General features: G+C 48.0%; 1 protein-coding gene across 5 annotated transcripts in view; it reads left to right on the top strand.

The window, feature by feature from the left end:
* Positions 1 to 9,502: 9,502 nt before the first annotated feature.
* MTMR3 (myotubularin related protein 3) overlaps positions 9,503 to 23,168 on the top strand; it is a 76,182-nt gene continuing 62,516 nt past the window's right edge. For 4 of the 5 annotated variants that reach the window (XM_054645888.2, XM_077187921.1, XM_077187922.1 and 1 more), the window contains exon 1: positions 9,503 to 9,661. The gene's annotated coding sequence lies outside the window, so the exon portion shown is untranslated. Of the gene's footprint in view, positions 9,662 to 10,301; positions 10,346 to 23,168 lie in introns of all 5 variants that reach the window. The other variant, XM_054645887.2, reaches the window with a different exon arrangement.

Here is a 23,168-nt window from a genome sequence, read left to right on the forward strand (position 1 = left end):
CGCTGCCCCATCCAGTGTCACAGGCGGGGGCAGGGAATGGGTTCAGCGGGGACAGGAACCTGTCATAGCCAGCGACCCTCCCAGCCCTCACACTGCTTCCCTCGGCTGGGGCTTCTCCTTGCTCCCCGGGGACGTGTGTGTGCATTACAGTCGGACAGCGCAGGAAAAGGGCAATTCTGTCAATTCATACGAGCACCGCTAGTGAGAACCCATTCCATCAGTCATATTTACACCGCGCCGAAACTCCGGGAACCGGGCGCTTCCCAGCCTGCGGGGATCTCCAGCCGTCACCAATCTCTGCTCCGAAGGGTCTCGGTTCTCCTCCTTGTCCAGAGGGAACTCCTGCTAACCTTAGCCCAGAGTCCGGCTTTAGATGGCAAAGTGGCCCAAAATAGAAAGCACGCCGTGCGCTGTGTCGTGCGGCTCCTTGGGGACGGGCTGGACCGAGTCCCGCTCGCGGTGCCCTCCGTGCCCGCACACTCCGGCCAAACGGGGCTCTCGCTGCCCGCCGTGCGGGTGTGCGGGCACCGGGTGCCCGTGACACCCCGGGGGAGTGAGCAGAGAGCCACACACCCCAGGGCTCCCCCCGGCCAGCAGCACAGCCGGGCTCTGCTCCCGTCACACAGAGCTGCGTGTTAGGGATTCACACTGCAAATGTCACCACGGGCTGTCTGGAACCTGCCATCTCCCCCATTCTGTTGAATTAGTAATTTTTAAATGAAATATTCATTGTTTCTATTTCTCAAACATCAGTGCACCTGTCAGAGTTTGGCACTGGAGTCCCAGCACCAGCATGCTGTGCAGAACAGCCTACCAGAACCAAACCCCAGTGGTGATGTCAGTCCAAGGTTTGCTCCAATTCTTTTTCCTGGAGGAGAACACTTGGCAACTGAAATATGATTCCCTCGCAAAGGCATCTGTTTATGTCCCCTCCTGTGCCAACCCTCCTCAGAGCAGTGCTGGTGAGATGCCAGGTGACTCAGTGGGCTTTGAATGTGTCATCGAGCTGTTTTGAGTCACTATTCCTCTTTTTGGGGTGTTTTTTGTAACCTTACCAACTGTGTATTCCCTATTTGATTTCCTAAAGCACCGTGAGCTGTTGGAGCCTCTGCCCAAAACTGGAGATATTAATTCCACTTGTATAATTAAATAATTATATGCAGACGCACTATTCGTATAGATTTATCTGGCAAAAAAACCCCTGCATCTGCTCACCTGTGACAATGTGCCAGAGACCTTCAAGACTTCATGATGGTAAAAGTTAAATCTGAAATCTTAATGGAAATCACAGCTTTCTGATCTCAATGTGCAGGGAAACTGCTGACCTGTCTTGCACAGATAAGGCAAAGCATTAAAGTCAGCTGGCTGCTGGTTCTGCTGAAAATCCTTTTTTCAAGGTTCAGTCCAGAGCCATCTGAAGGTACAGGGCAAGCAGGCTTCAGATCAGATGTGGAGGAGCAGAATTTCTCCACGAAAAAATCTTTGGAAAATGAGCTTTTATTGAAAGGCTCCTTCCCCGGTGTGATCCATGGGCAGGAGGAAGTTGCTCAGCACTGAAGGTAAGGGAGAGGATGATCAGATGTCACAAGGACGAGTGCCCTGTTCCCACAGTGCTGTCCCAGTGCTGTGACAGCTCCCCAGGATCCCCTCCTGACTTCGGCTGTGTGGGGAGGCTGCTCCCTGCTCAGAGGGTGGCAAGACACAAAAGCAGCTTTTTCATCTTGAGCCACACAAAAAGCACCAGGAGGAGAACAGGAAGGCTGGAGCAAACCTGGGATGTGCTGCTGGAGGTCAGTGTGTTTTCCTTGCTGGGCTATCATGGATGCTGCAGTCCAGCTTCCCCAACAACACCAAGGCTTCCACAGCTTCTGGCTTTGCTCAAATCCCACCTCAAAGTCCCAAATGACATCCTGGGGCTGGGAAGAGAATCTGCTTTGTTGTGCAGCCCCAAAGGGAGCTGTTCTCCTACTCACACAAGAGTCAGCCCACACCCAAACCAGGTGAGGCCCCTGTTGCCCCCCTGCTTCTCCAAGGGACACCAGAGAGGGTTTAATGCTGCTCACACACAGGTCAGAGGGGCCAGGGAACCCTGAATGACCAGCACTCTTAAACAGACTTAAAAATAGAATAAAATGAAAGAGTAATAAAATGGCTGAGGAAAATGTCAGCATAATAATAAAAAAAAAGAGATCTGCAGTACTAAATTGCAAAGTTGTAGAAATTGGCCATTAAATGTTCAAAGCAGCTGAAATGCAATTACAGTAATAGGCATGAATCAGGATAACCCTGGGCTTTGCAATATTTCAATCCAGATCTACTTTTTCCTTTTTTTTCCTTTTATCTTAACGATATACACATTAACTTATCAAGGACTAATGGAAGTTACAAACCTTGGAATCACAGAATCACAGAATCATGCAGATTGGAAAAGCCCTCCAAGTCTGACCAATTATCCCATTGGCAACTAGACCAGTCACTAAGTGCACATCCATGCATTTTCTGAACATTCCCAGAGATGGCAACCCCACCACTGCCTGTCCAGGGCTTTACAACCCTTTAATGAAGGAATTATCCCAAAATCCACCCTGCCCCTGCCCTGGCCCAGCCTGAGGCCGTTCCCTCTGCTCCTGTCCCTGTTCCCTGGGAGCACAGCCTGACCCCCCCGGCTGTCCCTTCCTGGCAGGAGCTGTGCAGAGCCACAAGGGCCCCCCTGAGGCTCCTTTGCTCCAGGCTGAGCCCCTTCCCAGCTCCCTCAGCCTCTCCTGGGGCTCCAGCCCCTGCCCAGCTCCGTTCCCTGCCCTGGACACACTGGAGCCCCTCAATGACAATGACACCTTCCACAGCACATCCCTGGCAGCCACAAAGCCAAAGGTGTCCATGTTAAACTCTTGACCTGATGGATCCCACAGTAATTTATTAACTATGTCTCCAATTTTCCATCAGGCTCCAATTAACCTCCTCTAAGTTTATTCTTAGCCTAAAGTCTTATTGTAGGATAATTTTTCTTTTGGGCACTAATGAAAGTCACCAGAGGTGACCCAAGATGCTTCTCCCTTGATGCCCTGGTGGCACTGCAGCACCAACAGGAACCCCAGTTCCCATTGCTCCAGGAGGCTGCAGCTACAGCATCCACCTGGCCAGAGGAACCAAGAGCTGCTCAGCTCTGGAGTTTTCATGGAGAAAGTTCCTGTGGGTGGGAATTCCCAGCAGGCAGAGCCCTGAGCAGGTTACCAGGCTGTGTCTATAGGAAGGAATTATCACTGCAGATATTCAGCTAAAATAATATCATCTTCTAATGATACTTCAAGCAGCTCCTCTGATCCAACAGCTTCTTGCCCTCTCTTTGCCTGCTGTTTCTCTAATTATCCAAGCTCAGGAGGAAGGTGATTAAGTGCTTATTAAGGAAAATAGATATGGTTTATTATGAAAAGCATTTTTTTCAGGCAGCTTTGTTGTAGCAACACAGCACATGACACAGGTTACAGTTGTGCCAGTTTGCCTTTCCAGAGAAAAGACAGGTTCAGCAGAAAATACTTTCAACCTTTTACTTTTTATCTCATGAAGCAAACAATGTCATGGGATGGTTTGAGTGGGAAGGGACCTTAAAGTTCACTCCATTCCCACCCTGTGCCATGGCAGGGACACCTCCCACTGTCCCAATGTCCAGCCTGGCCTTGGGCACTGCCAGGGATCCAGGGGCAGCCCCAGCTGCTCTGGGCACCTGTGCCAGGGCCTGCCCACCCTGCCAGGGAACAATTCCTGATTCCCAATATCCCATCCATCCCTGCCCTCTGGCAGTGGGAGCCATTCCCTGTGTCCTGTCCCTCCATCCCTTGTCCCCAGTCCCTCTCCAGCTCTCCTGGAGCCCCTTTAGGTCCTGGCAGGGGCCCTGAGGTGTCCCTGGAGCCTTCTCCTCTCCAGGTGAACACCCCCAACTCTCCCAGGCTGGATCCATAGGAGAAAATGATGAGTCTAACATGAAGCTGTATTAATCTAATAATAATAATCTCATATGGCTTATTAGTCCATTAAAGAAAATAATATAAGCATCCATAAACCAAGATTTCTGGACATTCTGCCCACACTGAGCTCCTGGCACATCCTCAATCCCAATGGATTCACAGGTGGCACCCTTGCAGAGCCAGGCCCAGCCAGTTGTGCTCCTACCTGGAAACACCAAAGCCATTCCCAGTGTTTGCTCAAAAATGTTGTCTCTGTTCCACTGAATTTGAAGTTCTGAGTCCCCCAAGTGTTCCTGTTTGAGTAGTCCTGTGATAATCTTGATGGGCAGCCAAGGCATCGTCCTCACGCTGCTCCCTGCAGTGAAGCGTCGCTAATGGCACATCTTGTTGTAAAATGGGGTTATTACAAGACAAAAACATCCTAAAATGAAGCTCTTGCAAAATGTTCTGACCAAAATGATATGTATGTAATAAAAATCTCATTATTTTCAAATTATTCATCTACTTTGCAAGGGAATGAGTCAGAGCATCTGTTTTGGGGCCCCATCAGGATGACTGGCAGTGCCTCTCTCCTGGCACATTTGAATCAGGGGTGGCCCTCAAGCTGTGCTGACCCCAATGTCACCTGCTGCCACTTGGATTGAATGAACAATGGAACAGCCCTTTTTGGGTGGGAGCAGGAAGAATGGAAACACCTACACATGGAGGAACACAGTGTAAATACTGTGGTCAGGGTCAGCATTCTTTTCAGGCATTCATCAAAAACTCAGGAGAGTAAAATGAATGAAACATTTAAATATAATAAAATATGTAAACCCAAACAAAATAAGAGAGATGGGGATGAGGAGAGCTGGTTTTGGGTAAAAAAACTGACCAAGGGAGCCAGTTTGGAACCCTGAGAAAGCAAAGTGCCCTGTGTTCCATGGCCTGACTGTTTTTACTGAAGCAGGACTTGGTGTGCTGTTTTTTTAAGACATATCTAACCCTGCCATCAGTTTTTCATCATAACAGCCTGTAAATGCCAGGTGCCTCTTGGGGCCACAGGAGAAAAGTGTATTAAAGGGCCCTGAGTGGTAGCAGGGGCAGGAAAGGACCTGGCACACCTTTGGTTTTGCTGTTCCTCCCTGTTCCAGGTGGGGATGGCTCCAGGACTGCAGCCCTGGGCAGGATGGGCACCAGAGCAGCCTCTGGAAAGGTGATCTGAGGGACCAGGGCAGGGTGACCCAGGACAGGAAGCTCTCACCTCACCACCACCAGGTGCAGATTTTGACACAGCAAATCTCTCAGGTGCCATTTGGCCCGCAACTGCAGCCCAAGGAATATCTTCCCACACCAGGCACCTCTTTCCTCTCCATAAGAAGCCAGTTGGTAACTCCATGGCTGTGCCCCAAATGGTAAGAACAGTTTGGAAAGGACTCACTGGGCTTTTAGTGTCAGCTGTCAGTGGCAATGGCATCAGGGGACAGCAGCTCTGGGAAGGATGACCCAGAGCCTCGGGACCTGAGCTGCTGGAAGCCCTGGTGTTCTCATGTTTCAGCCCAGACTTCTCATGGCCATCGGATACTTGTTTTCTCATACAGGAACATCACCCTTGCTCTTAAGGGAGATGTGTTTACTGCTGTGTTTACTCCCTAAGTTTCACAAAGAACAACTGTATTCAGGTTTTCTGGCTAAACAAATGATCTCAAGATCCTTGTATAAGAAAAAAAATCAGGATTAGCCTAGAATTACTTTCCAGTCACATTTTAAATTTGTGTCCCCTGATTAAAAGTGACCAGAGCTGCATGCAGAATTCCAGAGCAGGTTGCAGCAGAGGCTTCTATAATGGCATTAACACTCCCCTTCTCCTGGAAATACCTCTGTGTGTGTGTGCTTTTTGTCAGATCTGCTTCAGACTGGGAGTTTGTCGTCATCTCGAGATCAACAAATACACCCAGATTTTTCCCTTCTTCTGTCATTTCCAACTGATGAGCTCCCAGCTTGCGGCAGAGATTCTTGTTAGCAATTCCCAAGGGCATGACCTTGTACTTTCCACTATTAAATTTCATCCCATTTCCAGTGTGCCAGCACTCCATGTTATCCAGCTCTTCCAGCAGTACAGCTATTCCTGCTGCACAGCCAGTGCCTCCCAGCTTTGTGCCATCAGCAAATGCCATCAGCTCCCTCCTACCTTTTGTTCCAAGGCCTGTCTGAAAAATATTGTGCAAGAGCAAAAGCACACACGGGCCAGGCTGTGGTCCTGGGATCCAGGGAGGTGAGGCTACCTGGGGGGAACATGGGAATCCAGGCACTTTCTGGCCATTCTTCCCTTTGTAATCTCACAAATTCCCTTGGTGCATCCACAGCTGGTGCATGTTTGAGGTGACTTCCCTACCTTTTCCACCTAGCTATCTTTTTTATGGACCTGATTTCCACTAATTTACTGAATAAGTTAATGCATCTATTATACATCCATGTCTAGGAAACAATTATCAAGGGTATAATCTTAGTTAAAAGCAATCAATCTTTATGTATGCAAAGACACATCACATTTTTATTTTACATTTTTAAACTTACTTGCCTGTCCCCAACTTTTTCCTTTTTATTTTATATTTTAAGCTTTTAATGCTCTTGAGGTCACACTAACAGGTGTGTTACTTTACTTCCTCCAGCTTAAAACCAGCCAGTGCTTCAGGAGTTCCTCCATAATTCATTACCACCCTCCACCCCCCACATTAAAACCCCTGTACTGGATGAGGGAGGATACACTGCAGGTCCTTCAGGATTCTGGGTTGGGAACACCTCGTTCCCTGAGCTGTGTGTCAGGTTCTCAGAGGCCTTGCTCTCCCTTTGGGTCCAGTAATTTCCATTTCCATAAAGTAATTCTTATCCTTTGCTCTGATCATCATGGAAAATAGAAGTACTGAGCCATGTACTAAAGAATAGACTGGAACACAAGATGCAGAGAGGTTTGGGACACAAGACACGGAATGTCTCCGTGCACTGTATGTGACCAGATTGGTAAAGATAAAATGTACAAATATAACAAGCAGCTGGAAGTGCCAGCTTTTCCTGTCACAGGGAGGGCACTGCAGGATTTCCCCCTCTTTAAGGACCAGAAGGAGCACCCAGCAGGTTCTGCTGTACAGGAGCCCCAGGTCTCCAGGATCCAGCTTCCCAAAGTAGGTCACATTTGATCTCCCTCCAGGCACACTGCAAAAGGCAACATTTAACAGGGACTTCTCAAAATTCATATTTTGCTTGCTGATGCTGTCAACACACATCCTTTTCAGCTACAGCTCTACTGGCTCTACATATTTTCATTCCTTTTGGGTGTAAACAGGCCAGGAATCCTGTTTTTCCCTTCAGTTACCTGTATTTCTTCCAAAGTTCCTCTGAAAGTACATATTGACATTCAGATCACATTTGCATTCAGATGATGGCTTGTTGTTGGAAAAAATCCCTTCAGAGGGGCTGATTAACTCCCTTTCAAATGTTTGCTGTCCCTGACCAAGGGAGCCAAACCCGAACACAGCTCACAGTGTGGCTCATATCTGAGTGTGAAGACACAGGCTTCTGTATTTTGCATTGTTCCCTCTGAACGCTTATGCTCCTTGCAGCTTAGACATGACCTAATGACAGACTGAAGTCCATCTGTTACAATGACTAGCCTTGGACTCAGAGGGAGAGTCCTGGGGATAATTTAGGAGTGCATTTTATAGCTACTTGCAAGCATTTCATTTCAGATCAAGGCAAACATGAGGAGCAGGTGGAAATCTCCCGCAAAAGTACAACCTGACCTACATATGGTATTGTAAATTAAAGATACGTATAAAAATAAAACATTAACGATCCATCACAGTTGCAACAAAGCCCAGATATAAATCTTGCTGCTGGAAAGGAGCTCCATTGCACAAGGCTTAGCTAGAGCTTCATTTTGGAACCAGCAGCGTCCCTGCCACCTCCAACACTGCTGCCGCTCTCCAGCTTTCCTGTGTTTTCTGTAGCTTAATGCTCACAGGCCTTTTGCTTTATCTCAGTCTCTCAGTTCCATGTGGTTTTTGGCAGTCCAGCCTCATGCTGGCTCCCAGCTCCCCGTTACCTCATGCTTTAGGGGCCATGGGCTGTGCAGGGTGGCTTGGACAGTGCATGGCCTGGTGGCGTGGGGCCACACATGTTCCCACAGCTGAGCTGAATTTCACCAAAGCAACGCTGGGAACATCAGCCAGAAGAACTTGCACACCAGAATGGCTTCTGTAGATCACAGAATAATCTGAGGCCAGAAGAACTAGCACACCAGAATGGCTTCTGTAGATCACAGAATAATCTGAGTCCATGTCCACGAGGATCTTCAAGTCCAAACCTTAAATGAATGGCCCTTACAGGGATTGAACCCACAGCCTTTGTGTTAGTGGCACTGCCCTGACCAACTGAGCTAATCCCAGGTTATAATGGAACAGGGTGTTTCTCCAGGGATTTTTGAGGATCCTGAGGAGGATGGATGGCAGTGAGGTGTGGGAACACACACCTCAGCCCCCCTCAGCACACACTTCCACTGTTACCTGACTCACAATACGAGATGGCTGCCAAACCTCTGCTGAGACCCTGCCTGTTCCACAGCCTCGCTCATTCAGTGCCAGGCTTATAGACCTCACAGGGGAATAACGGGCAAGTTGGCTTCACAGAATCACAGAACAGCTGGGACCTCTGGAGATCATCCAGTCCAACCCCCTGGACATGGTTACCTTGAGCAGGTGACACAGGAATACGTCCAGGGTTTGGATTATTCCAGAGAGGGGGTCTCCATGCCCTCCCTGGGCAGCTGATCCAGTGCTCTGCTCAATGGATAGCTCTTCCTCATGTTGAGGTAGAATTTCTTGTGTTTTACTTTATGGCCATTGCTCCTCGTTCTGTCTCTGGGCACCACTGAAAGCAATCTGGTACTATCCTCTGACACCCCTTGGAGATATTTGCACGGATCGATGAGATCCCCTCTGAATTTTCCCTTCTCCAGACTAGCCAGGCCCGGCTCCGGCAGTGTCTGCTCCTCAGGGAGATGCTCAGTCCCTTACTCACTCCTGTCGGCCCTGCCTCCCATGCTCGGAGGGGCCGAGGGATGGCAGCCGCCTCCTGAGGGCACGGCGAGCGCTGAGGCCAGCGGGGCCGCCACGTTACAGATTAGAAAAAACTTTTCACCGTCCGGGCGGTCAGACCTCGGAAGGGGCTGCCCAGGGAGGTGTGGAGGGTGGTGGAGTCACCCTCTCTCGGTGCCTTCGAGAGGCGTCTGTCGCTGGGTGATGTGGGGTGGTGATTTAGGGGTTACAGTGACGGTGCTGGGCTGACGGTTGGAAGAGACGAAGTTAAACCAGTAGATGCTCTTAAACCAGTAGATGATCTTCCAGCCTTGGTGGCGCCGCGAATCCGTGATTCCCCGATTCCGTGATTCCCCGATTCCGTGATTCCCCGATTCCGTGACCCCGCGGTCCCCTCAGCGCGGGCCGGGGCCGCCCCCCCCTTCCCTCCCCTCCCCTCAGGGTGGAGGGCGGGAGCGGCGCGCGCCGGCCCCGCCCCGCGGGGGGAGGAGGGAGGAGGCCGCGCGGCCGCCATGTTGTTGTGTCCGTGAGGCGGCGACGGCGGCCCCGAGCCCGCAGCGACCCCGGCCCCGGCAGGACGCCGCGCCCCGGCACGGGCGGGGGCTCCGCGCCATGCCCTGCCCAGCGGTAAGGACCCGCCGGGGTGCCCCTTGTCCTGCAGCGGGGAGGGCCGGCCCGCCGCGCCGGGGCCTGGCGGAGCGCGGCCGCGCTGTCACTGAGGGCCGCACACGCCCCCTCGGCTGCGGGTGAGGGGCGGCGGCGGGGCCGGCACGGCGCCCTCGGCCCCGCTCTGCTCTGCTCCGCTCCGCTCGGCACGGCACGGCCGGCCGGAGGAGGAGAAGGCGGCCCGGCTCCGCGGCCGCGGTGCGGCGGCCTCTCGTCCCCGGGCGAGCGGCGATGCCGGGCGGCCCGGGGCCGGGCCCTGCGCTGCCGGGTTCGAGCGGCCGGGCCAGGGTGGGCTCCCCGGGGCAGAGGGGCTCCTACTGCCCGAGGCCTGCGGGCCTCGCCCGACACTGCCGGCCCCCGCCCCGCCCGTTGGGGTGCACGGTCCTCGCCGAGCCCGGCCGGGGATCGTCCCGTGCCGCTGGCAGCCGCCGGCCCCTGCTCGGCTGCTCCGGCGCTGGGGCTGTGGTGTCAGCAGAGTTCAGCTGCCCTTATGCGTGCGGGCGAAATTCCTGTTCCTTTTCTAAGTGGGACTTGTTAAGACTTTATATTTCTATGGTTTTGGGGCTTTAATTACGCCTCTTCCCCGTGTTCCTTTTAACAGTCCTGTTCTTTCGCTGGGATGTGAGCAGATGTTGCCCTTCCCCGGTAAGTGCTTTGCCCCACAACGTGGAGTTTAAGTTTGTGCATTGAAGTTGTTCCTGCTCTTGCTCTTTTAGACAATGTTTTCTTGATCAGCAGATGAGACCTGGTGTTTCTTCACAACTTTGTACAGGAAACTGATTTTTTTCCTTTCTGTGCACACTTCCCTTACTGTGGGAAGGTTGGGTGTGAGCTTGTAACTCTTGCAGACTTCAGGTCTTGTAGGCACTTTTCTGTGTGCTTCACCTGTTTGTTTTCTTGTGTGATGTAGCCATGTGCAATAAAGCTTTCTTTTAGAAGGAAAGAACTTGGCTAGTGAATCATGTCAGGTAGTGCTGAGTGGAAGCACAGCTTGGCTTTCTGGTGAATATAAAAGCATATTTATATTATTTATACTATGAAGGTGAGTCTGCTGGGAAGGGTTGGCAGCGTGACGGAAGGAGCTGTGACAGGTTTGTTGTAGTACCTGTCATGCTCTGAGTTTCAGATAAAGAACTGAGATGCCTTTTGTCTGCTGCTAAAGCATGTGGTATTAGGAAATGAACTTTTTTGGTGGAGATGAAGGAGGTTTTATGAAGGAGTGCTTGTAAACTGGAGGGGAGGAGGCTGACATCTGATACCTGCTTTGCTTCAGCTGTTACTGATTACAGTGGGCTTGAGAGATAGAAGTGGTGCTTTCTTTCCTAGCACAGGAAATACTGGGCTGTAAGTGTTGAAACTTTGTGCAGATAAGTGAAGGCGGGGCGTGAGGTTCTGAAGTGTTTCAGTGACAGGTTCTGTGCCTGCTTTGGAGCTTGGGGAAGGGCAGAGGTGCACCAGCAGTGATATATCTCTGCACTGAAAGGTGCTCTTGTCCCACTTCAGGTTATAGGAATGATAAATGGAGAGCCAGGCTGAATTCTCTCACTGGCAGTGCTATAGGTGCCTATCTGGGGTACTGTTAGTATCTATGCATCAACTGTCTGCACTTGCAATTATTAAAATATCAATGTTAACCTGCTCAAGGATCAAGCCATGCAACCCACAGATGATACCACAAAAGTGGAATAGGTCAGCTTGATAAGCTCTCATTTCATTTTATTTATTTATTTTCCATAAAAATGGCCATCTGCAGCTGGAGGAGACAGAAATGGAGCCTGCCCAGGCTTCTGAAATAGAGGCTACAATATTTTATCTCAGATCTCATTCCACCTACATGCAAGCCAGGATGATGGAGAGAAGTATGTTGTCAGCTTGCAGGAGTAGGAGGAACGTGGCTGTGCAGTGCTTTGCTGGCAAGTAACCTGGAAAAAAGGAGTAACTTAGGAGAAGGGGATCTTTGGGCTGCTGGAGTAACAGGCAGGAGCCTGGCAGGTCTGATGGGCCAGGGAAGAGGAATTGTCTCTGTGGAGGAGGAACTGCCTTGGCATCCAGCATGGAGCTTGAGATCCTTCACCTGCACAGCTCAAAGGGCTGTGAAGGCTGTTCCTGCTCTGGTGGCTTCCTACTGGGAATTGTAACTGGATACAACAGGATAGGGCTCTTCCAGTTGGTGTGGATGATGGCTTCAGAGCACGTGACTCCAAACAGCCAGATTAGTGCTTATCAAATCCTGTGAACCAGAATGAAACCCCCAGATACTTAAACATGCCTGTGTTTTATAGTAGCTTTCACTGGCTGAATGAAAGCAATGTCATGTTTCTCTCAAAATAACCTGTTAGGTACTGAATGGCCTCAGAAATAACTGCAACTGTTCTGCATTTGTCTCCAGCCTGAGTAGCTGGTGGTGTACAGATCTGCCTGTGACATCCCATGTGGGTTTTAAACTCTGAGAAATGAGCTTCATGTCTTGGAACTTCAGCCCTCTTCTAGATATTGGTGCTGTAACTTCCCAGTGCTGTCAGGAAAACTTTAGGGATATGCTTAGGGCTCAGTTTGTGCTGTAATTCCTGTGAAGAACTGGATTGTTTAAAGGCAAGTATATCTGTCTTCGTGGTGCTTCAGAATTTCAGGGCGACTGAGTGGTTTGCTTGAAAGACCTCAAAGTGAAGTTGGTGACAGAGTGAAGACCTGAAAGTGAAGTCAGTGGCAACTGAATTATTGGAAGTACTGACATTTTACTGGAGCTGTTTACTATGCCCAGCAAAGAGCTGGAGCCCTCAGCTCCTGCTGCCTTCCAGCTTCTACCTTGGATGCCTTAGCCCCAGACATTGCTGTGTACATTGCAAACGTGTCAGCTGCTTGTGGGATGGGCAGAGGTCACAAACCACAGCCTCCTTTGGTGTCAGCTGGCCTTATTTGGAGAGCAGCTTTAGCAAAACAGCCCCAACTTTGTCTCTTGGCTTTGAGCAGCTGAGAAGCACTGACAGAATGGACTTGGTACCACAGAAGGGTAGATGGAGTGTGAGTCTCCCTGACTTGTTCCCCTCACCTGCTTCATAGTTTCTGGTAGTGGTGTCAGGGAGGTGAGCCCCAGCTGGCTGTAGGTTTTCCAGGGGCAATGTGTCATCCCTTAAGGAAGGCCTCGAGTCCATCCCTGCTGCTCAGAGCCACAGGGAGGAATGAGTCTGTAGTAGCAGGGAAGAACTGCAGCGTGATCTTGTTGCAGGCAGTGGTATCTCTGACATTGAGTGTGTTACGAGGTGTCAGGTTGTGCTGCTCTGAGCCTCAGGTGCTCTGTTCTCCTTCAGGAAGTCCCAGTGTGCACCTGGAAGTGAGGCTTGGGCCTGCAGAGCCATGCAAAGTGAGCTGGGGAGGAAGGGAGGGCGGGCAAACAGGCGACTTTCTGGAATGTTGGTTGAAATGGAAAAGCTGTTTCTGGAGTTGTGGGTGTCCAGCAGGAAGCACTGTTTGTAAAGGCTTCACCTAAAACAAAGTTGCTGATGCCTGGCTTTGGTTTGTCTTCTGAAGCTCCTCAGACTTGGAATCTTCAGGTGGAGTCTGGAAAGCAGCAGTTGTTTTGACAGTGAGTGTGGCTGCAGGTTAAGCTGGTAACTGGATGGGTGCTCTGTAGGACTTCTGGGGCAGCTGGATCCTTCAGAGGCACTGCTCCTCCTCATGGGTATTAATGCTGAAAATAGTTGCAACAAGGTAACCATGGTAAGATCCATCTGGAAGTTTTTTTGGAATTTGTGTGTGCACATGCCTGAGTGAGGCAGCTAATGGCATTGTAAGAGCTATCATGGTGGTGGTGGAACTCTTCCAGACTGATAAGGATGGGGGGGAAAGCCCAGGCTCTACAAAAGACTTCCTAAATAGGGTGTTCTTGGCCTTCCTTGGGGGAGCTGGATTTCAGAAGACTTGAGCTGGTTGTTCCTTGTTCAGGGATACTGTAACTAAACTTATCCAAGCTGCTGTATTGAATTATTGCCATTTCTGAAAAATTATTACCTTGAGCAAGACTGCAGTGGAAGTTGATTTTGGAGTAGTAAATCCATTATTTTTCCTCTTGATTAGGAATGCAGTGAAGAGCTGTAAAGCAGCATTGGTGGGCTGGCTTGGGGGCAGGCAGTTGTACATAACCACTCATGCCAGTAATGAAATGTGTCCTCAGGAACACAAGCAGATAGATCCTAAGCAGTATCAGCCCTCTTTTTAAAGAGAAATTGAACCAAAATGCTGAATTGGAAATACTTCAAAATGCAACTTTGCAGCTGGGTGTTAGTTGAAGGAGGGCAGAACATCAAAGGAACTGAGGCTTGGAGGAGCCCTGGGAGGTGACAAGCAAAGCAAGTTGTTCTTTGCCTTGCTCAGCACATCTGGCTGTTGTTTGCAGCATTCATTGTGATGGGCTGACAAACCACGATGGAAATGGGGCTGGGCTTGCTGCAGAGAGCTTCATCCCAGGTGTGCTGGGGCTGATGCTGTCCCTGCCTTCTGTGGCAGTGCTTGTTCACCACCTGATCCTGCAGCGTGCAGGGGATCAGCTTCAGAGTTGATTGTGTGTCTGGTGAAGCCTTAGAACCCAGTGCTGGATGAGCTTAGCTGGGGCAGTTATCCTGTCACCTGTGGAATCTGCTTGAAGCTGGAATGAAATCAGAAACTTGGTGTTAGTCCCTGGCCACTTGGGAAGAGCTGGGCTTTCCAAAGGGCAGCCAGAACAGAGCAGCCCCTGACTGGGGGGTGTTCTTCAGAGCCATAACAGGGAATGTTCAAGCTTTGGGCTTCTGGGACTGGACAGCAGGGAAGGCTGCCATGAGGCTCAGAGCTTCCAGAGCATGGTCTAGAAGGCATGTGGGAAAGATTGTATTCTGTTACTTTGATATTTAACTATCTTTTTCCATCCTGTGTGTGTTGATCTCAAGCTGTGTGTTCTGTGCTCCCCTCCTTTCAATTTTATTCCAAAAACTCCTACATCATCTGCAGAGTGACCTTGTCTGGGGTTAATTTCAGAACTGAAGTTCTTCTTTACTGGGCCTATCTCTAGCACATATACCAGATTTCACCTCTCAGGTCCTGCTTGGTTCAGCCCTTACTGAGATAGGAATTGAAAAAGACTTTTCCCACTCTAATTTCTGCTGCCTACTTTTCAAGTGGACATCATTGTCCCAGTAACTTTGCTTGCTGGATGTGTTTCTCCCTTCACACCAGCCCATGGCTAAGACTTCTACCACAGGCTCTTGTACCCTATTTCAAGAAAGATTTTCATCAGGGAAAACCAGTGAAAATGGTATAAATCTTTCTTTAACTGAGATTTCTGAAAACAAAGTAGCATGAATTAAATCTCTAGGGTGCCTGTCTGTATGATGAAGTCTTTTGTATATACAAGTCTAATAGTCTCTAAGTATTTTGGATTGTTCTGGTACTCTGAGGTTTAGTTTCTGGAACATGTAATCAGTATGGGGGGAAGTAATACACCAGGTTGAATTTGTGGAGGAAGGCTGCTGCATTGCCATAATTAAGTCTTTGTAGTTTTTCTTTCGAATACCAGAGATTTGTGCACTGGTATAGACATTATTTATAGAAACTCTGGTAGAACAGTTTTGTGTTGCCCTTTTGTGGGCCTCATTTGCTTCTCCAAGTTTGGGACTGCAAACGAGGGCTGTAATCAAAGCATTAATTCTGTGGTGTTACCTGAAAGGACAAATAAAAATAGTTTCTTTTCCCCTGTACTTTTAAAGGAGGGTTTTGACTTCTCTATCAGCCAGGAAAAGGCAGACTCCTGACAAAATGAGACTTGTTTTCTCCAATGCTGCTTTTTCTGCTGGTGGAAGTGCCTGGGGGGAGCTGCTGCCAGGCACCTGAGGGAGGAGAGGGCAGAAATCCTGTCTGTGTAGTTGACATGGAGTCAGTGAAGACAAGATGCTCTTGGTTGGCTTCCTGAGTGTCCTTGGAGAGCAGAGCAAAGGCAGGATTGACTGCAGGGCACCTCCCCAGCTCACCCTGAGGGCAGCCTCTCACACAGGGCTCATGTGCATCATAAGACTCGCAGGCCCTGTGAGTCTGACTCCTCAGTTCCTCTGAGGTTTGACTGTTCTGGGCAAGTAGGATTCGGATTTTTTGGGGTTTCTGTACAGTGGTGGCAGGATTTCAAAGAACAGATGGAAAATCAGATCTTCCCTTGAGTATCTTCCCTGTCATGTAGAGTTTAGCACTGTCTAGGTCAAGGGTAGACTACCAGAATACTGATTTTTGGTTTTTCAGTTGCTAGGAATAGGAGTTGAAAGTATTGAAGAGTTGAGTGAAACTGAAGGGTGGATTAAAGTAACTGTAACAACAAGAGTGGGGACACAGAGATTAAGAACAATTTATTTAAACTGTACTGCTGGAACTATGGCTGTGGAGTGTTAATACCTTCCACATCCTACACAAGATGCTGCCTGAGTAAAGGAACTTCAGGTGCTTTTGAAGTGAGGCCTCAGTTTTGTAGAGGAGATGTCAGAAGGATCCAGTCTAGCACTGATTCACCATTTAGCTCTGTCCTGTCACTCTCATGGTATCACTGTGTCCATTCAAAATGAGTGTAAGTCCAAGGCTACTCATGGAAGTGGCTGCCACTAGGTCTGGAATTGGTGGAAAGTTTCCTTGGTATTTCTAGGCTTGGAATTGGTGGAAAGCATTTCCCTGGGATGTTCTCTGCAGCAGTTAGAGGGGCCCAGCAGCCTGGCTGTCCCTGCTCCCCCTGGGAGTGGATGAGGACAGGAGGGAGCCGTGGCTGTGGCTGGCTGACCTCATCTCTGGGAGCCATAATTGACCTCAATGTGTACCTGGGGAAGCTTTGCTGTTCATTGCTGTCATGGAGGCTTCAGCACACAGAGATGAGCTGCTGGGAAGTTGTGCTTGATGCATCCTGGTTGGCCTGGAGACCTTTGCTTGGAGACCTTTCCACTCCTAGTGCTGCATGTGCTGCAGCTGGAACCTGTCTGGAGTTTCACCTGCATCCAGCAGCCTTTGGTGTCTTCTCCAACTAAAACTGCTGTTGTCAAAGCTGACTTCTGCTCTTCTGTGGGTCTCTAAGTTCAGGCTTTTCAAATACTTGTCTGTCCCCTGACAAAGAGCAGATGAGCCAAAATTGGAGGCGGTGAGAAGAAAACTCACCTGCCATATCACAGAGTGGCTTGGCTTGGAATTTAATGTGAGGACATTTCTGAACTCTCTGCAGCCAGGTTGCTGTGGTCTGACAGAGTAGAAACACCTCTCTTTGAAGTGTTTTCACCTGATAGCTTTGATTTTTTTTTTTAATTGTTATATTTGAATTTTCTTTTTTTCCTTTTTATTCACTTCTGAGAACAAATACTTAGTGTAGCATAGGCATGGTTGAACTTTTGATCCAAGAAACCTGACTAAAATGTCTAAGCAGATTGCATTTCTAGATTATTTTGATTATTTTCCTTTAATAAATGGAAGCTTGAAAGCAAGTGAAGTGTACTTAATGTAAACTTGCAAATTTACTGCCATTGCCTGCAGAACTTTTCTTTCCATCTAAACACTGTGCATGGTTTTTTAAGAGTGGATAAGCTTTCCATCAAATTAATGACTAATCCTTATCAAACAAGTGTTCATCTTTACAATTAGAGAACAGGAATGCTTAATTGTGTGCTGATTGGTGAACATACTAGTCATGAGTACATTTGAGAATTCAGATTCTTCATTTTCTCTCACTGCTGGTAGCAGGAATTTGCTGTGAACAGGGCATTATATTCTGGTTGGATACCCATTATAATTAAATTACCATCTTTGTCTATGTTCAGTGAACCTTTCTTTGAGTAACTTCCAAAAGAATGCACCTTTTTGCACTTTGGGAAAATCTGAACTCTCTGAGGAAAAAGGAGGAAGATGGAACAAGGTAAATATTTTGAGGTCTGCTCAGCTTTCCTTGTAGGTTTGGCTGGTGGATTATGGTCAAGGCACAGTTGTGTTCTAATGCAGAGTACAATAGCTTGCTTGTTTTCTTTTACTTTGGGCTGGAATCTCTTAATCCCTTCAGACTCAAGCATGAGTATCACATGATTTGGAGGTGTTTGGTTAGTGTGCTTCACTGCTGCAGAGCATCCCTGGACGTAACAGATGAGTAAATTGGGGCTGCACAGAGAAGCCCCATGGAAATTTTCAGTTTTGGAGATCCATGGCCAAGGCTTTAGTATTTTAGGCTGGGTTGTGTTCTGGCAAAGCCATGTGGTCAGTTAGACTTGGCAGTAAGGAAAGAGGTCAGATACCTGCTCTAAAATTCCAAATTTATTATAAAGAGGATTCCAGCTTCAATGTACTGACACTGTACCTGAGTGTTCAGTATCCTACAGTGTTCAAATCATTACAAGGGAATTTGGGGCAAAACCTCCTGGTAGGAAAACTGGTGGTACAGCTAATTGTGGGTCCTTCTTTGAGAGTCTGTGACCACATGGGGCATCAGTGGGTACAGAACTGTGGAAGTAACACACAGAAACCCTTGTTAAAGTAAACAAATAATAAATATTCATTAAGAGTGAATTTCAAAAAGCAGTAGCTCCCTGTATAGCTGTCTAATGGTACCAGTGTGCCTGGTCACTGTCATGTTGCTTTCCCCCCCTTCAGTTCTGCAGGCTTTAGAAGCTGGAACCAAAATGCCTTGCACTTGTCAAACTGGAATTTTTGCTTCTAATGATAGGCTAAGGGTGACTGCTAAACACTGACCTGGGGAGAGGAGTGGGCAAGGGGTTTTCTACAATTGCATAGGATTCCCTAAAGTGCTGCAATATGGTAATGAACTGAGGATGGCAAAAATATTCCAGTGAGTTAGAAAATGTTGGTCTTGACTCTTGGTGCTGCCTTTGCAGAATTTGGTGTGTTAAGCACAAGATCAAGGCAGTGGCTTCAGTCCCTGGTTCTACCTGCAGCTGGAGCCAGGTGCCTCCCAAGGTGTTCCACTGCATCAGAAGAATTGCAGAGCTAATTGGGCCACTGGAATCGTGGTGACTCTATACTTAGCTCATTACTCCAGGCAAATTATCCTTTCCTTCTGCAGTGTTGACTGGCAGGCTGGAGAGCTGTCTCGCTTTCCATTGCTGGGCATTCCAACTCCTCTGCAGTGTTCTCATTGCTCAGGCACTTCTTCCTGTGAGCTCTTGAGGGGCTGGCAATAGCTGGGCAGCACAAGGCTCTAAGGGTGAGTTCTGGAGTAGTTCACTGAGGAGCCAGCAGTGCCAAACCTGCTGTTGTAATCAGCAGGGAGTAGGAAGCAGTCTGGAAACCTGCTTGGTGCTCTGCTCACCTGTAGAGGGTGGTTGGATTCATCACTGCCACTGCTGATGCCTGAGCTGGGTGGGTCTGGTGGAGTCAGCCTGGCAAGTTGTGGACAAAGAGTTTTGCTTCATTTGACAAGTGTAAGACTGGTATAGCAAAGACAATAAGAGCTATTTCTTGCTCTCTCTGTGGAGCGTGGATTTTTCCTGAGCTGTTTGTGCACGGGCCCGGCTGTGCTGCCCTCCTTGCAGGGTCACACCCAGAGAGCAGCCCCATTAACACTAATGGCGCTGTTGCATCATGTCCCAGCCCGCCGTGGTCCCATTCAGCACTCAGGTATGAAGACTTTTCCTCTTGCATAAGGCACCTTGATTTGCTTGGGTCGGGGAGGAAGCACTTGGCAGCTCCCTAAAGAGTAAGTTCCAAGCTGCTGGGCCCTGTAGCTTATTTTCCTAAACATTAGGATTTCAAGTTACTGTCCAGCTTTCTAAACTGTATGAATGCCTGAGGCTGGACCACTGCTCACAGAGGCAGGGATTACCTGAGCAGCCCTTGCTGGATGCAGATCCTTTCCTGCTTCTAGCTTGCTTCTCTCTCCTAGACCCAAATTATTTGCTATTCAAAGCAGAGACCTAGTAGGGCTAAGCTTCATGTATTTGAACATATTTCAAGATCTCAGGATTGCAGTATGGCTTAACCCACTTTGTCTGTCTCCTTTCAATTTCTAAGTATTTCTAACTACTGGTGCTTTTTTTTCTGGTTCTTCCAACAAAATTCAGCTTTTAGTCTCATTGTTGACCCTTACTGCCGTGTGTCAATCCCAGCAGATCAAATTGTGTAGTAGTTAAGAAATTATTTTTCTGTAAATATAGGTCTAATAATGTATATTGAGTTAAAGTGACTTCATGAAGGCAAGGAGTGGTCAATTAGAACTTCCCTTTCCAAAGAAATTGGTCTGAACTGACTTGGATCCTGAAAAGGACAAGAAAAGACTGAATGTTTTTGTGTAAGAAATGAGCAGAGAGGAGAATCTGGTTTAGCCTACAGCTTAAAGAAAGGCCTGATGCCAAAACCTGATTTATGTGCTTCAATTCCACAATTTTTATGCTGCTTCTTGCCAAGACAATTAAAGAATTCCTCGAGCTGATCTGAATTTCCAGGCTGGGTTTGGAAGGGGATCGCCACTTCTGCAGGTGCAGAGAACACTCAGTCTCTTCAGGTAGGCTGATGAGTCTTGGTGGTTTCATTGCTGACATATTTGATTTTCAGGAGTCTGGAGATGGGATTGTGGAGCACATTTGTGGTGCACTTGCAGGTGTAGCCAGCTGGTGTTTTGCTGCTTGTGAAAGGTCAACTTTTAAGCTTCCATGGATTGATTCCCAGTAAACTTTAAACTGGTGTTGCAGCACCTGTTTTCTAGAGCTTCAAAACTCCTGTTTGACTCTGGAAAACTTAGGAGGAAGAACTCAGGTCCCTGTGTGGGGTTGCTGTTCTTAAGATCTGTTTAACTATTTGTAAATAATTAAAATGTGGAAGGTGAAGGAATACCCTGGGGTCAGTTCAGAGAGGGCTTGTGCAGCTGTTTGAAGGTAACTTTGGTAGGAGAGCCCCATGCATCCATCATGCCTGCAAAAGAAAACACAACCAGCACCTTGACTGAATAGCAATTAGTCAGGTTGTGCCATTGTGTTCTCCCCTGGGTCACCCTTTGGTGAGTGTTGTTGAAAGACTTGACTTAGCAGAGTTTGTACATGTTGAAACAAATTTGATGGCTTGAAACTTGTCTGAAGAATCTGTTGCTTGTTAGGTCACTCCCAAAGGGCCGTGACCCCTACAATTCATGACTTGGTTACTTTGATTTTTTGTTTTTAATAACATTTTAACTAGAGTTCAGAGATTAAACAGAAACTGGGAGTTTATTGCCTATAAGAATGTGAAAGAGAAAGTGTGAACCTTCCTGTGGAGCTGGGAATCCATAGATCATACTGGGTGAGTGACAGCTCAGCCTCTACATGGAATTCAGAGCATCTTTGCCTTGTTATAAAAAGCTTGTTGCCTGGTGCTGATCTGTTCCTCCAACACCAAGCTTTTTGTAACCTTTAAACTCCAAGTACAGGATAAGAATTTATCCTGTTAAAACCTGCATTTGTTTGAAGAGTTAACTCCTGCTTGTTCACCTCTGTCCTACATCTCTAGATCTCAGTTATTTAAATACCAAGGTGTGTGTCACTCAAAACCTACCTACCCAGTGAGTTCTTCTTTACCAGAAAAGTAAATGGGACCTGGAGTGAGCAAGCAGCTGTGCCTGTCTTGCTGCACCTTTCTCATTCTTCAGTTTTGCTTATGGAACTGCTAAATCAGGATTTAGGAGTTGGTCTGCTGGTGAGTTTTTGTGAAATCCTGGAAATTTCTTGAAATATTTGAGATGACTGTCTATCACTTATCTTGAAGTGATAGATTTTACATTGTGTCTGATGGCAACTTTAAGGGTGTGCTTCTTGGGGAGGAATGGGGAAAAGTCCTTACAAATGTCTCATCTACACAAAATAGGCTGAATGAATGCTCTGCCATATGCTGGAATATCTTAAAAATGGAGTAGCTTGGATGGAAGGGTCTGAAGGCTTCAACTCTGAAGTAAGGAATGAATGTTTTAGTTTGTCTAGTTAGGTGTGTCCTGCTTTGAAGCCTCACTGAATTTTCAAGTGAAGAAGTCGCAGATGAGTTTGGTGTTACACACTAGGCTTGAATTATATCCTTTTTTAGTACTTTGACATAGCTTGGTGCAAACCTTTTACAGAACTGCTGCTCTAGCTGAGCATCACAATTCCAGTGTTGTTCTTTCCTTTCTTTCCAGTGCTTGAACTCCTTGTCACCAGTGCCAGAGTGACAGTGCTCCTTGCAGACCCGTTTGAGGTGGAATCTGCAGCTCCACCTGTGTTGTGTCAGCCTGTTGCCTGTTCAGAGTTTAACAGGCACTCTTAGTGCTGTGCTTAGCATGGCTGCACTCATACTCTGAAAGGGTTTTAACCCTTAACCAGGCTTGCTGCAAGTGAAACATTTAACAAGTATTTTTGCAGTTCTTTGCTGTGTTTCTGTGGTAAAAGGGTACCTGTGCTGATGGTGCTGGCTTAGAACAGCCTTCACTTGGCACAGAGCTGTCAAGGATTTCAAATTATCCTTCAAAAATGCAGCCCTGAAATCGTTGTGTATCTGAGATATTGCTTCAGATGTACTTGAGATTTCTGTAGGAAGTGGAAGCAGATGCATTCCTTTTCCTCAGAACTTTTATTAATTGTTAACTGAAGTAGTTGAATTGCTGGGTTTTATTTGTGGTAAGATTTGATATGTTGCTTGATAAACGTTCATGTGTTTTTGCACAGATTGTGCTTACTCCTTGTGGTTTTTGGAGTAGTGGGTTGTTGGATTTGTGGATTTAAGATGCTTATGTGTTTAATTCAGCAGTGAGAACTAATGCACTGAAACTTCATCCTGGAGAGTTACTTAGTAACGGTGTTTGTCCCTGAGCTGCAAAAAATAATGCTAAGGAAATTAGCAAGGTTCAATGGAAATTGTACAAAACACAAATGTATCTATTTCAGAGCCTCTGCTAGAGATAATAAAGCCTTCAGTGGTTCCTGTGCTCAGGCACAGACTCCTCTTCCCCTATAGAATCAGGACTTGCAGTTCTTGTCTCTGAGCTCCACTGGAGCCTGGCTGTGAGCAGAGCGATTGCCCTGAGCTGCCCGTGCAGCTCCAAGGTGTGATCCCCCCAGCTCTCCAGGGAGGGCAGAGCATGGCTGTGCTGCCTGGAGCTGCTGCAGAGCACTGGCACCCCCTCCCCTGCCCGGGATTACATATCCGGCTGGGAGGTGAGGCCACTCTGCCAGACACTTCATCTACTTTGGATTTGTCAGCATCTCAAAGACACAGACAAAAAGCACTTTGTCCTGGCTGCTCTGGAAGACTGACACTTGAAGGGCTCTTTGCATTGTCTATTCAGTGGTGCTGGAGCACTGCTCTGCACTGAGCACATTGTTGTGTGGCAGTCACTCCTCTGGGCAGTTTGCAGCTTTCCTGAGCATCTCAGAGCAGCAGCTTCACATGAGGCACTTGTTTGAGCAGCTCCAAGGTCAGCCTCAGGAGACTTCCATGGCAACTGGTGCCCTTCAGCACAGTCAGGCTGTGCCAGGGC

The sequence above is a fragment of the Agelaius phoeniceus genome, chromosome 18 (genome assembly GCF_051311805.1).
Source record: "Agelaius phoeniceus isolate bAgePho1 chromosome 18, bAgePho1.hap1, whole genome shotgun sequence".
In the NCBI taxonomy this organism is placed as follows: domain Eukaryota; kingdom Metazoa; phylum Chordata; class Aves; order Passeriformes; family Icteridae; genus Agelaius; species Agelaius phoeniceus.